This window comes from Lepeophtheirus salmonis, chromosome 5, assembly GCF_016086655.4.
Source record: "Lepeophtheirus salmonis chromosome 5, UVic_Lsal_1.4, whole genome shotgun sequence".
In the NCBI taxonomy this organism is placed as follows: domain Eukaryota; kingdom Metazoa; phylum Arthropoda; class Copepoda; order Siphonostomatoida; family Caligidae; genus Lepeophtheirus; species Lepeophtheirus salmonis.
The window spans coordinates 67,956,806-67,969,676 of NC_052135.2; positions in this window are offsets into that span (position 1 = coordinate 67,956,806).

Genomic DNA, 12,871 nt, shown 5'->3' on the forward strand with positions numbered 1-12,871 from the left:
AGATAACATTATGTATATTGATATCTTCCCAGAGACGATAACACCACAAAAATTACTTTCTTCTACGTTTCAAATACCTCACAGTAACTCATTTTCCAAAAATATATACTGCTTAATAGATTCAAGAACAGGTACTAATAAATTGAGTTTTTCCAAATAACTTTCTAGTTTTTTTGGATAACAATTATTTTCTCAAATCTACTTGGTTTTTTATTTCACGTACAAAATAAAGTTGAGATCGTGAGTAAGTAAGTATTTATATATTGAATCCATACAGTAACATCCAAGTAGTATTAAATAAGTTTCTATAATTAATTTATAGAAAGTTAATGATATAGCTGTATTATATTTGAATGGAGGCACAGACTGTGTACTTTGATACAAAGCGGTACATGCCATAGTTATTAGTATAACGTATAGAGTTGGAGAAGCCATTTAAATATTTATTTTGAAAGAAATAGTTTAAATTTTGCTGAATACAACACACATTAGTACCACAAACAAATTTCATTAAACCCTATAAACGAATATTTGGAGACGTAAATATAAACTTCCTCCTGGTGCGTTTAAAATAAAAATTTCATTTGTCAACCCACAAAAAACCTTAACTCATTAGCGTATAGGTATGAAAATAAAGAAGTGAAAGACCGTCAAAACTATGTATAATAAAATTTATATATCTGCATGGTTGTAAAAGTAATTGGAAATGAAACTATATACTTGAAAAACTGCTATCTATCCCTTTCACTTATACTTTTTATATCATCTAACCAGCAGTTATAAGATTATGAAGTCCCTTCTGCTATATATATTTAAGATGCTAATGGATATATCGTTATTAGGAAAACCTCCAGAAACAAGAGGAAAATTCTGATTATAATCCAGTTTTTACCAAATTAGTGAAAAGCAGTCAACATACACATCGAAGTATACTCTTCAACAGCTCAAAGCTCTTGATACTCCTCAAGGTGGCATTAAACAAACGTCCTAGTTACATAAATATGGCCATGAAGGAAGTTCGATTTTGTGGAATGCGTCCACTAAATATTGCTAAATAAATCATGCTGTGTTTGTATCGAAGAACATTTAAAAATATAAATTTATCAAAATTCTAAATTTCATAAAAAAGAATACCGATTGGAAAAAGAATCCCGAAAATAAAATTGTATTTATGACACAATTTCACTTCCTTTTATTGTTCTAGATACTGACAGCCCATATTGATCGTGTACGGAAAGTTCACTTCCCTTTTTTTGCAGCAAGATAATTTTATCCCGAAGCAAGTTCATCGTGAGGAAAGTAAACTCCAAAATAGATTCATCCTGAGGAAAATTTATCCCCAATATCACATATATTTGTAATATATCTGACTACAAATAAACTATAATGTAGATTTTATTTTGCTTTTTATTACAAAGATTTAATCATTCAATAATTTACTTATTATCCTAGTAATAAGATGCAAATTTAAATAAAAACTTATGCTTTTTGTAATCTGAGGCAATCTTTAAGATATTGACTATAGATATATTACTCATTTAATTATGAATGCCTTTGGTAATTGTCTCAAATGATTTATACTTATATTTTAAAAATACATTTTGAACGTGTACATACAAATTGTACAATGCACTCATTTATTTTCTCGAAAGGACTCAAGGGAAAGAGAGGACAAACAAAAAATCCACAACAACAATACAAATGTAAAGGAAAGAAATAAGGTCAAATCATCTACAGCTATATATTTATATATAGTTGTTATTCTTTTATAGCTCATAATTTAAAATATTTATTTTTTACAAAATAGTTGTTAATATTTTTTTTATTATCTTTAATAAATAATTTAATTTTTTAAAATGAATTAAAGTATACATATAATTATTAAATGTGGGCAATTATCAAGAAATGTGTTGCACAATTTCATATATACTTGCACTTTTGCTAGCTCCTACATTGTTCCTCCCTTCTTTGTTCGTCTCTTTCGAGAAAGTTTTGCGAACCTATTAACGCGAACTTGGCAATATTCTCTAATAATTTTTGTCTTAATATTATAAAAATCGGGTAAGGATATATTTTTTATTTCTTTTTCAATTATGTCCTCCAGGATTTTTGTTATATTTTTTAAATCATTAATTTTTTTAGTTTTAATAAAGTTGCGAAATCCCTTCCCGGCTGCAATGAATATACTTTCGAAGATTTTCTTTATACAGCGGCATAAAGATTGGTTGGTATAATCTTTTAGACCAAGGAGTTTTGAATACGGGCCACTATCTTTAGTGTCCAAAATAACAAAAGTAAGACAATCTTATCAAACAGACTGATATGTCTTAATTTGGTTAAAATATGAAATTAAGAATCCAAAAAAACAAATTATTATACTAACAGGGAATTAAGAAGAACATGAGCAAGTTAATCTTAGATAATGATATAATTTATGTCGTATTAATAACCAAGACTCGTCCCATTGACGTCACCAGAAGTAGAAAGAGAGAGAGAGAGATTTAGTTAATAAATTTAGTGTGCATGCTAAGCCATTTTCTTGTTACCTAATTTAGGTACCTATGGTAAAATTGGATTAACTTTTCAGGGGAAAAAAGATCGCGGTGAACTTTCCTGTAACCATACTTTACTACGTACAATCATGACAAGGAGTGTCATTATATTCTACATACACCGGGATGTTGTCTTTATTTACGTCTTTAGGAATAATTTTTTAATCAAGCATAAAATAGTTGAAGTTCTATGTACTAAAAGTTTAGTTTACTTTACATATTGATAGTTATAAATTACTAACTATTTTCCTATGTTCATGTAAGGAAGTAAGATATAAGCATATTTATTTATTAAAATTTATGTTTACATAACAAGTATAAAAGATTCTGAAATGATTTTAAATTGAGTTAATAATACTGCGCAACGATGAAAGAAAACTTTATTTTTTGGTTCCGGAGAATATTTACACTTATTCTATTCAATTTGATATCTTAGTTATGAATCTTAAAGGGTTTCCTACATCTTCCTTATACAAGTTTGGTCTCAATCCATATATATTATTCTTCTATATATGAATATGTGTATATGAAAATAAAAAAAGCAATTGCTTAGAAAATCAGGGCTTTTAAAATTATTTGATATTTTGTGACGTTTTGTTTCCATCTTGATTATTCTGAATTTAAAATGACGTTATAGGCTTATTTTAAAACGAAAGGCGCGATTTTTTTTAACTTAATCTCTGTACTTATAAATCTAAACGAATCTTTCAGCATAATGACCGTTTTCTACTATTAAAAAAGTAGTTTTGGAGTATTGGAATTGCAGATATAGGAATACTTATTTTTCATATCTTTTTTCGAAATGGTTCAAGATCCTCTCTGGATCTACCAGTTTGTATTCCCCCACCCGTCCCACGGGTTTTTGTATTGGTGGTAATGATTAGTTATACTTATAGTTGGTGATAGATATATTTAAATTTAATGAAATGTTAAGATAAGTAATAGTTGATTATATATTGGTATGTAGATACTTATTGTAATGAAATAAATAAAATTATTATATATAATAAAAATATGTCACTCTAATTTCAAATATGTGTTTATATTTTAGATGCGATTATTCGATCCTTAAACAATATGTAATTTAAAGATAAAAAAGTACCCTTTTATTTAATTTATCAACTTTAAAAAAAATTATAATGATATTATTTGAAGTATGAATTATCAGGCTTTTAGAAAATATTATTTGGTTCTATACGGCTTAGTTCAGCAACATCATCAATTTAAATATATTTTATGAAAGCATAAATTTATTGAGGGTTAGTGCTGAATTTATTAGAATTCTGTAATAATGAGTTATATTATACAGGGAGCGGGGATCAAATTATCGCTTACTTTAAACCTTGATAACTTGAAAACGACATTATCAAATAAAAAACTGGTTACCAAATAGGAAAGCTATTTTTGTCAGCTGACAATACGTAGTTCAGTTAGCATCATGACGTCATCATATGGGGACATAAAGAGCTATAAGTGGAACAAGGAGCTTTCGAGGTCCGCCGTAGTCATGGCATTGGTTAATAATGGAGGTGAAATCTCCAATTCAACGATTGCTTCAACCTTAGGAGTGAATTTACGGACTGTTCAGCGTATCCGTAAGAAGCTAGAGGACACCTGGGATGTTGATGCCACCATAAAGAGGGCACCTAAGGAGGAGGGGGCCGACAGGAAGGTCAGGGACACTGACTTTGTCGACAAGGTGAAGAAGATGGTTGAAGATGACCCTACCAGGTCCATGAAGGCCATGGCGAGGGATCTGGGCTGCTATGAGAAAACAATAAGTCCAAACAATCCAGACAATGTCAAAAATCTCCATGCAGTGGTTAACCGAGAACTGTTATGACATCCTAACTAAGGATTTGTGGCCTCCTAACTCTCCCGACCTTAATCCTTTGGGCTATTTTGTCTGGGGCTATGTCGATAAACATACCAACAAACATCCCCATAGCACCAAGGCTAGTCTGATGGACTCCATCAAGGAGGTATTCGGCAACATGGACAATGAGATGGCCAAAAGAGCCTGCAGCCGGTTCAGAGGCCGTATTGAGGCCGTTATTGATGCCAACGGTGATTATATCGAATGAATGACTGCTCTATACCTATATGCTCGTCATAGTTTTGATTTTCAATAAAAAAGTTAAAAAATGTATATTTTGTGTTGTTTTTTGTAGAAAAATATTTTGGTGACAATTTGATCCCCGCTCCCTGTATAAAGAAGGAAATAAATAATTCCAAACGCAAATAAATTAACAATGTAGCTTTTATATATTATTTTATCAACTTTTTCTTCTTCATTTCCACAATAAAATTGTAAACGAATCAATTAGACCTTCCAGACCCAAATAACAAAATGATCATTTGGTCTTAGTTTTGCCTCTTCTTGATCTATAGCCTTGATGAGGTCCCTTTATGAGCCTTATATTTAATTATTTATAGTAAAAAAAACTATAACTGATGATGCTTTAAATAAATTCATTTGGCTTAAAATAATTGATAAATTGATACTTTTTCGAACAAAATCTTAAAATATTGTTGTTTTTAAACTGTAAATTGCATTTTCTCAGGATTGGAGGATCACATATTAAATATTTATATTTGCACATATTTGAAATTAAATCATAATTTTGCAATACACAAACTAATTTTTTTAATATGCAAACGTTGATTTAAATCTATGAAAAGGGTATAATAGTATACTGAAAAAATTTAAATCCAAAACTTTAAATATTACAAGATTTGATTCGGGAAAACTAATAACAACTTGTGAAGTACTACAAGAATTAAATATTGAATTTAAAAAAATATTTGTTTTGTTGACTTGTATTATTATTCTGGTGACATTTAATAAAACTCCACAAAAATAAATCTTTTAATTCCTCAAGACATTTATTATACTATTAGTTAAATTTGATTTTCCCTTTATGTAAAACTATTCTAGTCTAAAAATATCCCATAGTTGGTCAAAAAAAAAAAGAAGATAAAAAAGTGAGTTCCTCAAAAAAAAAAAATTCTCTTACATTTATCTTTAAAAAACGACTTTGGGAAACTTCTTCCCTTTGTGAGACAATCGGCGTCGCTTTAGATTTAAACTCACCATCTGACGTTCGTGATATATATGGAATGATGGGTTGTCTCCCTTGTACAATGTTTAGGGATCTTACAAATTTTTTATCATGCGAGTTTTGTTATTGTTGTCAACTTTAAATCTAAAAAAAAAAAAATCTAAATACAAAATTTTTAAATTCCAATGAAAACGATGTTAAAGTTATAAAACTAGAAAAAAAAACCCTCACACTTAACAAAAAAAAGTAAAAAAAATAAACAAACAAAACAATCAACCAACTAACAAATATAAAATAATTATTTTTTTTGCATTTGAACCTCTTGTACCTTCTTACAATCTTGCGTATGGTTTTTAAATGGATCGCAGAGTTCATCTAAAGGAAGCGAAGGATATCGCCTTACCAGTCAGTGTTGGCAAGATTGGAAATCTTCATATTGAGCACTTCATACCGGGTGGTGGAGGAAATTAAAATCGCTCTTACGTCCTCCTTATACATTTCTTCTTTATTACTTAATTTGTGAGCAATCATCGCTTTTGCATTTAAAAGAGCTTAATTTAAGGGCTTACTTTTGTGAAATTGTATTTCAATGCCTCCTTACTTTTTTATGATGGATTTGGACAAGATTTTTAATGCCAAAATGAATATAAAAGGAGCCGAAGGACAGTCATGATACAACTTCTTTTTAAATAAATAAGCTTACTTTCATTTTCACCTAGCCTCACAAAAGATGTTCCATTATAAAGCATGGCACGAATTGGATTAAAATATTTTTCGGTAAAAAACTTCTCATCACTTTAAGAATAAAAGAATGTTGTAGTAAGGAGTCAAAGGCCTTACTAAAATTTATTGTAATTATTGCTCCAAAAGAGTTCCTTTTTTTGTACCGATTCGATTCCAGTCTGAATATTTCGAGAAATATTGGAGATATTCCTCTTTTTCAAGAAACATTTTTGCTCTGCACCAATTTTCCTATTTAAAATAGGTTCTATTTTAGAAGCTGTGATACCTGAGATGATCCTATATGTTTTATTGAGGACGGTGATCAGTATCCTTTGATTTAAATCTGTTCCATCTCCTATTTTGGGGATTAAAACAATTCTACCGTTGGTGACACATTTTGGAAGACGCCCAATTTTTTCCATGATTTGTCCCAAGTCTCTCAACAAGGGGTTATTTCCTCCATGTAACTAGTGAAGATTTTCCCTCCAAGACCATCTGGACCAGCACCTTTGTCATCTGTAAAGTTTTTATAATTTATTGGGATATCGTTTCTGAATTAAAAATTGACGCCTTGCATTTTTGTTTTTTGGAAAGTTTTTTATCATGATTTTTTGTTATTGTTGTCTACCTGAACAGTTTTCTTCCATTTTAAGCGTGCTTTTGGAAGAGGGTTACTTAAGGTTGACAACAGAGGAATACCCATGATGAGGAGTAGGACTTTTCTTTATCTTCTTCATATCATAGCTGCTTACACCTAATCTGACTAAACATCATTAGAAACAAGTTACTCCATCCTCAAATATTCTTTAACTTGTCAGAATTACCAGGTTAATGTTAGTTTTTTTATATAAGGAAAATTCTTACGATTTACAACACTAGACTTTTGCATGTAAATAGCATAAATTTAAAAGCCAAGGCTATTAAAATTATTAACAGTTACTATTATATTGTGTCTATTACTGTTCCGTATTTTAACATAATTTACACAGGAGTGCCTTAAGATTTTATAAATAAGTGAAAATTTTCATAAATATTCGTTTATTATTTTTTCTAGGGAAATTTCTATAAAATTAAACAGGATTCAACAGTCATGCTTTCTTTTTTTTCTTTTTTATGCTCTTAAATAAAGTATGTCTATTTTACATAAAAAACATGCAAATATGAATAATTTTCTTCTTCTAAATATTTTATACATTAGGGTGAAGCTGATGCCCGAAATTTCTCCAAACAATCTTAACCTCTTTTAAAATCTGTGTATGGTCCTAATGAACATATCTGTATAATTTTAATTTGCATATAGGTATACTAAATTAAAATAAAAAATAAATTAAAACCCTTTATAAATTATTGTAAGAACTTTGAAATATATAATCAATTTATGTGAGTAAGTCTGTGTGGCGTGTTCCTCTCTATATATAAAGTAGAAGAAAAAAACATGGTATTATGTATAGATTGCGCATAGGTAATGAGCTATATAAATATTGACATCCTTTGAAGCTCTTTTCCATTTTTTGATTTAAAATAGTTATTTTTCAAAATAATGGTAATTAATATTTTCAACTCATGTATCATAATACAGTGGATAATTTATTAACGCGAGCTTATATTTAAGATATGTGTATCTTTTTTTTAAATTGTTTATTATGAAATTTCTACAACAGGCCAGAAATAGCCCAAAAAATTATTCAAAACTAGTTTTGATAGTCTCAAATGCATAGTAGTGGTAGTTTTACCAGAATCAATGATATTACTTTATTATTTCACACCTATAGTGGTATGTGAATTACAAACTGTGATAAGATCAAACTTACTGAGCCGTAGGAATTTCTCCTAGAGTCATGAGACTATAGAAGCTGTCCTAAATTCACTGTTGGGGAGCTGAGAGAGTGAGGGAGGAAACAGCCTGATTTGTCTTTAAAAAAAATCTAGTTTTTCTAGGGATTACGGGAGTAAGCCATCGAGTTGGAAGGAAAAAGACCTCAGTAAAATCCTTACCTTCAAAATATGTATACATACGACCCAAGTTTTATTTTCAAAGTCAGTGCATTTGTCTGTATGAGATGCTGTCGGATGGCAAACTCAAACACCAAATACAACCTAAACTCATGTGCAAATCCAACGCAAGAAACCGCACCTTTAGAATGCATATTGTCACAGGAATACATTCCAGGAGGTTCTAAAGAGGTTGTTGACTTTTCTTAGTGTGTATACAAACAAAATTAAGATCTATACTACAAGATGTTGACACTTTTGAATTGAATTTTAATGACCTAATCCTCCAAAGAAGATAGTTGTATTAATATCAGTACAACTGATTGAACGAAACAGGTGTTCAGGACTAGGAAAATTTTCCGAGAGTGGTTTAGAGGCGAACAACAAATACCTACAATCCATTCACACTAACTTCTCTAGGATAATTTACCCACAAAACTCCAATCAGAAAAAAAAAGAATAAATAGTGGCAAAAATAACTAAATAATATAATTTTGATCTGCTCATATGTGCAAGACCAAGTACAATGGGGTAGTTTCTCTGGTTTGAAAAAGTAAGCAAGAAACCATAGTTTCAAAAAATTAATCTTAAAGATACCCACTCTTGCGTACTATCAACTATTTGTACCATTAAACATTAAAACATCCAATTTCTTTGGGCGCAATTCAATAAAAACCATAAATTCAATTTAGATGTTGTTCTTTGTTTTGTAAAGGAAATTTAATGGAATTTTTAAATAATGAAAGATATATCACAACTTTTGCAAAAGGTAATACAAAATAAAGATAAAATCTCGAATTAATATTGGAAAAAAACAACGGAAACTTCCAGATTCGCTTCAGAAATATTTAATAAAGTGAGTTCCGCTCACAATTTCCAAACTAATTTTTTTTCATTTAATAAACAGAATATTTTGCTAAAGGAAGACAAAATTGCATAATGTAAAAAATGATAGAGTGACGTCATGTGGGGTATCACACAGACAAAACCTTGTTCAAGAAAAATAAATCACTACCCTCCTGTATCTCCTGAAGCTAATAGCTTTATGTTTATACAGAGTTAAAAAAATATTTTAAGAATTACGAGTCAAAATTCAAGAATTTTGTTTAGTTGTCCTCCTCACCCTAATATTTATACCTTGGAAAAAATAATTTAAATGTCATTTTTTTAATGCTTCAACAAATACATACATTTTATATATATATATCAAAAGTATATATGTACATTTATTTCATTCGACAGCTTTTATTAAAACGCTTCCAAATATTCAAAGTCTTTTGTCTAGTTCATTCATACATCCATCAAAGACTCATGAGGTAAATAATTTATTATATCCAGCCTGTTGAAATATTTATCAAATAAAAAACAAAAATATATTTTAATATTCCCTGCATGCTGAAGACAAATTGGCATTAATGAATTAATATTGCTCTTCTGAGTTTGATTATTGTTATAGGCAAGATTTTGTGATGGATATTTTGATATAGGTATAGGAAGAAATTGTACAAATAGTTCAATTGCCGAGTACAAGTCAAGTCTGAGTCCTATGGGCTCCTAGTTCAAATCAAGTTATGGGTCAAGAAAAAAGGACATTAGTCTGGACTAGAACACTATAGCTTTTCTAAAAAAGAAGAACAATTTTTATAAAAAAAGTCAATTATATCGTGGAAAAATATGGAAATAATCTCTTTTTAAAACTATGAAATTAACTAAAAGAGGTTGTTAGGTCAAGATCTACTAATTTTATAGCTTTAAATGTGAAAACAATAGCAACAATAACTGAATAGACTAGAAGTATCATCCATCTATTTTACACTCTCTTTTTACAAATGGGATGTGACGTCCAGGGATGTTTTTTTTTACAAATTCAAGATATGATACGTCCGGATTAAGAGGGTCAAATAGCCCATATTGATAAAAATGGTTAATAAAATAAAATTAAAAAAGAGATAACTAGAGCGGGTGATCGGTACAGCTCAAACCTTTTCACTAAAAATTAACAATAAATGACACTAATTAGACTTAGGTATCTCAATTTGTTTTGTGTGACTTCTTAAAATTTGATATAAGTTATGATCGATTTCGATTTCTAACATTTAATATGAAATTGACCTCTAGAAATGTAATGGCCTCTTACTGTTCGTACATATAATCTTTCTAGAAAGTTTTACTAAAATCAATTTGTACCTTTATCTATTTTTAAAAAAAATAACGCTTTTATAACTTTGACTTCTTAAAATATAATGGAGTCGTACATATATAATTTTACTACGAACATTATTAAATATTAATCCGTACCTATTTTAGTTGGATTAAGTAAGATGATCGAATAAAATGTATTTGACCTCAGAAAATGTAATAAGTAATTTATTTACTACATTTTGTGAATGTTCATATAATGATGTAATAAAATATCTATTAATTTATAAGAATTGGGGTATTAATTCATTATATTTATCAGTTCTATAGTGACATCATAGTACCCACATGGTAGTATTTTACCATTTTCCTTAATTTTTATGAAAAAAATGTTAAATTTCTATGAAATTTGACTATTTGTACTTAGAAAACGGCTGACCTAAACAATGATTACGTCAAGTATAAACGCTCTTTTGTATGTTTTTTTCAGTTATATGTTATATATTTAAAAAAATATATATATCGAAAAAAATCTACACTTTAAGTTACAAATTTCGAAGGACGATAAGGCTTTTAAAAAATATATCATATTCGTCATGTTAAATTTCACTTCTATAGTATAAAGATTGCCCTTTAGTAAATATGATATCAACAATGCCTTACCAATGTTAGCAACGTTTTTTAATCTTTGTTTCTCTCAAATGCACTATAAGATTGGTATTGAAATGATGCTTCCAAACACAAAATTCAAGAGTTTTATTGAAGTTTAAAAAAAAAAGTACTCCCTTTTTTCTGTAATACTTTCTCAAATCGTGAAGTTTACTTCCAACAAGATGGAACAACTTACTATCATATCACATTGAAATTGAAATATTTATGTATTAATAACTACAAGTACTTTTGTGATACGAATAGTTGGCATCCCTTTTTACCAAATCTGAAACTTCCTTTACTTTTGATTGAGATTAAGAGAAAGAGCTATTAAATTATCTAGAAATCACTTGATCCCATAATTCAGGTACTTGCAACGCCCAAGGCAATCACAACTTACCGATTAAGAACCCATGACAAAGTCCAATCTGACGAATAGAATCCTGATATATTTTGAATAAATGACATATTAAATTTAAAAAACCAATTCATATAAAACTGCCTAAAATCGCTTCATTAATATATTGATTGAACCATATTTCAGATGTCACATATGTATTAAGTCGTTTTTAACAAAAATCCGTGAAGAAATCATACGAGCCAATTGTAAAGCGGTAACAAAACACCATGGCCATTTAAACCAAGGGCTGCCATTTTGAATATTATTTTGTATATCTGCCTTGTTATCATTAAATCTTTAAATATATTTAATGTCTTTGTCGATCAGATCGTTTAAATTTGTTTAATTTTAAATCTAATATATATGGCTATTTTAGAAATACCATCCTAGGCGTACACAAAAAGATATATAATTTAATATGTTTGTTTATTCTTTGGATAATTAACAATAAGGCTATCATGCTTTCATCTTATAAGAACACTCATAGCCTTATAACGACATTAATAATTACGCAACTAATATTTATTAAATATTTTTATAAAGAGTCTCTAAGATAAATTGTGACTAGCTTTAAACGTCTGTATCTCACTTTTTTAGAAAAAATAAAGCCCTTAAATCAGTATGAAATAAAAAATTGTAAGAAACTCTAAAAATTGTTACTTTTTTTTTGTTTATGAACGTTTTGGGGAATCTAAATGACGGTTAAAGAAAATTTATCTCTGAATTTTTATGCGCGAGATGTTAAACACATGATGTGATTAACTCCACATAATACCAAAAGACAACAGTTTATCGGATTGTCAAAGAGCTTAATACCACAAACTTTGTCAACGCAGCTAAATATAGCCCAAGAAATGATAGGAAGCTAACAAAAGGATTTAGGCTATTTTAAAGTGTTTGATACAGGCCAAAACTGTGCTCACCAAAAATGGCAACGTGTGCACACATCCCCCTTGTCATGAACAAACTAGTAATAGATAGCTTTGCACTAAAAAGTTGCATCTTTATAACTACAGTACTGAAAGCCAAACGAGCGCTGTAATGCCAACATCTGATATATAGTATGAAACCATTTTCAAGGTGCATCAGGTTGTTCAGCTGTGTTCACCAATTTCGCCATATTTGAGCCTTGCAAAGCAAATTCATCCCAAGGAAAGTTTTTCCAAAACAAGTTAATAATAACTGGCCTATGTACTATTGAATCCTAAAAACATAATTACGTCAAATTTACATAAATTAAACAAATGATGCATTAAAAATGACAAAAAAGAGAAATTTACAGTTTAATTAGTATTGATATTACTATTTGGCTACTGCAGTTAGAATGAAAATCTCACGTAACCTTTCTCTAG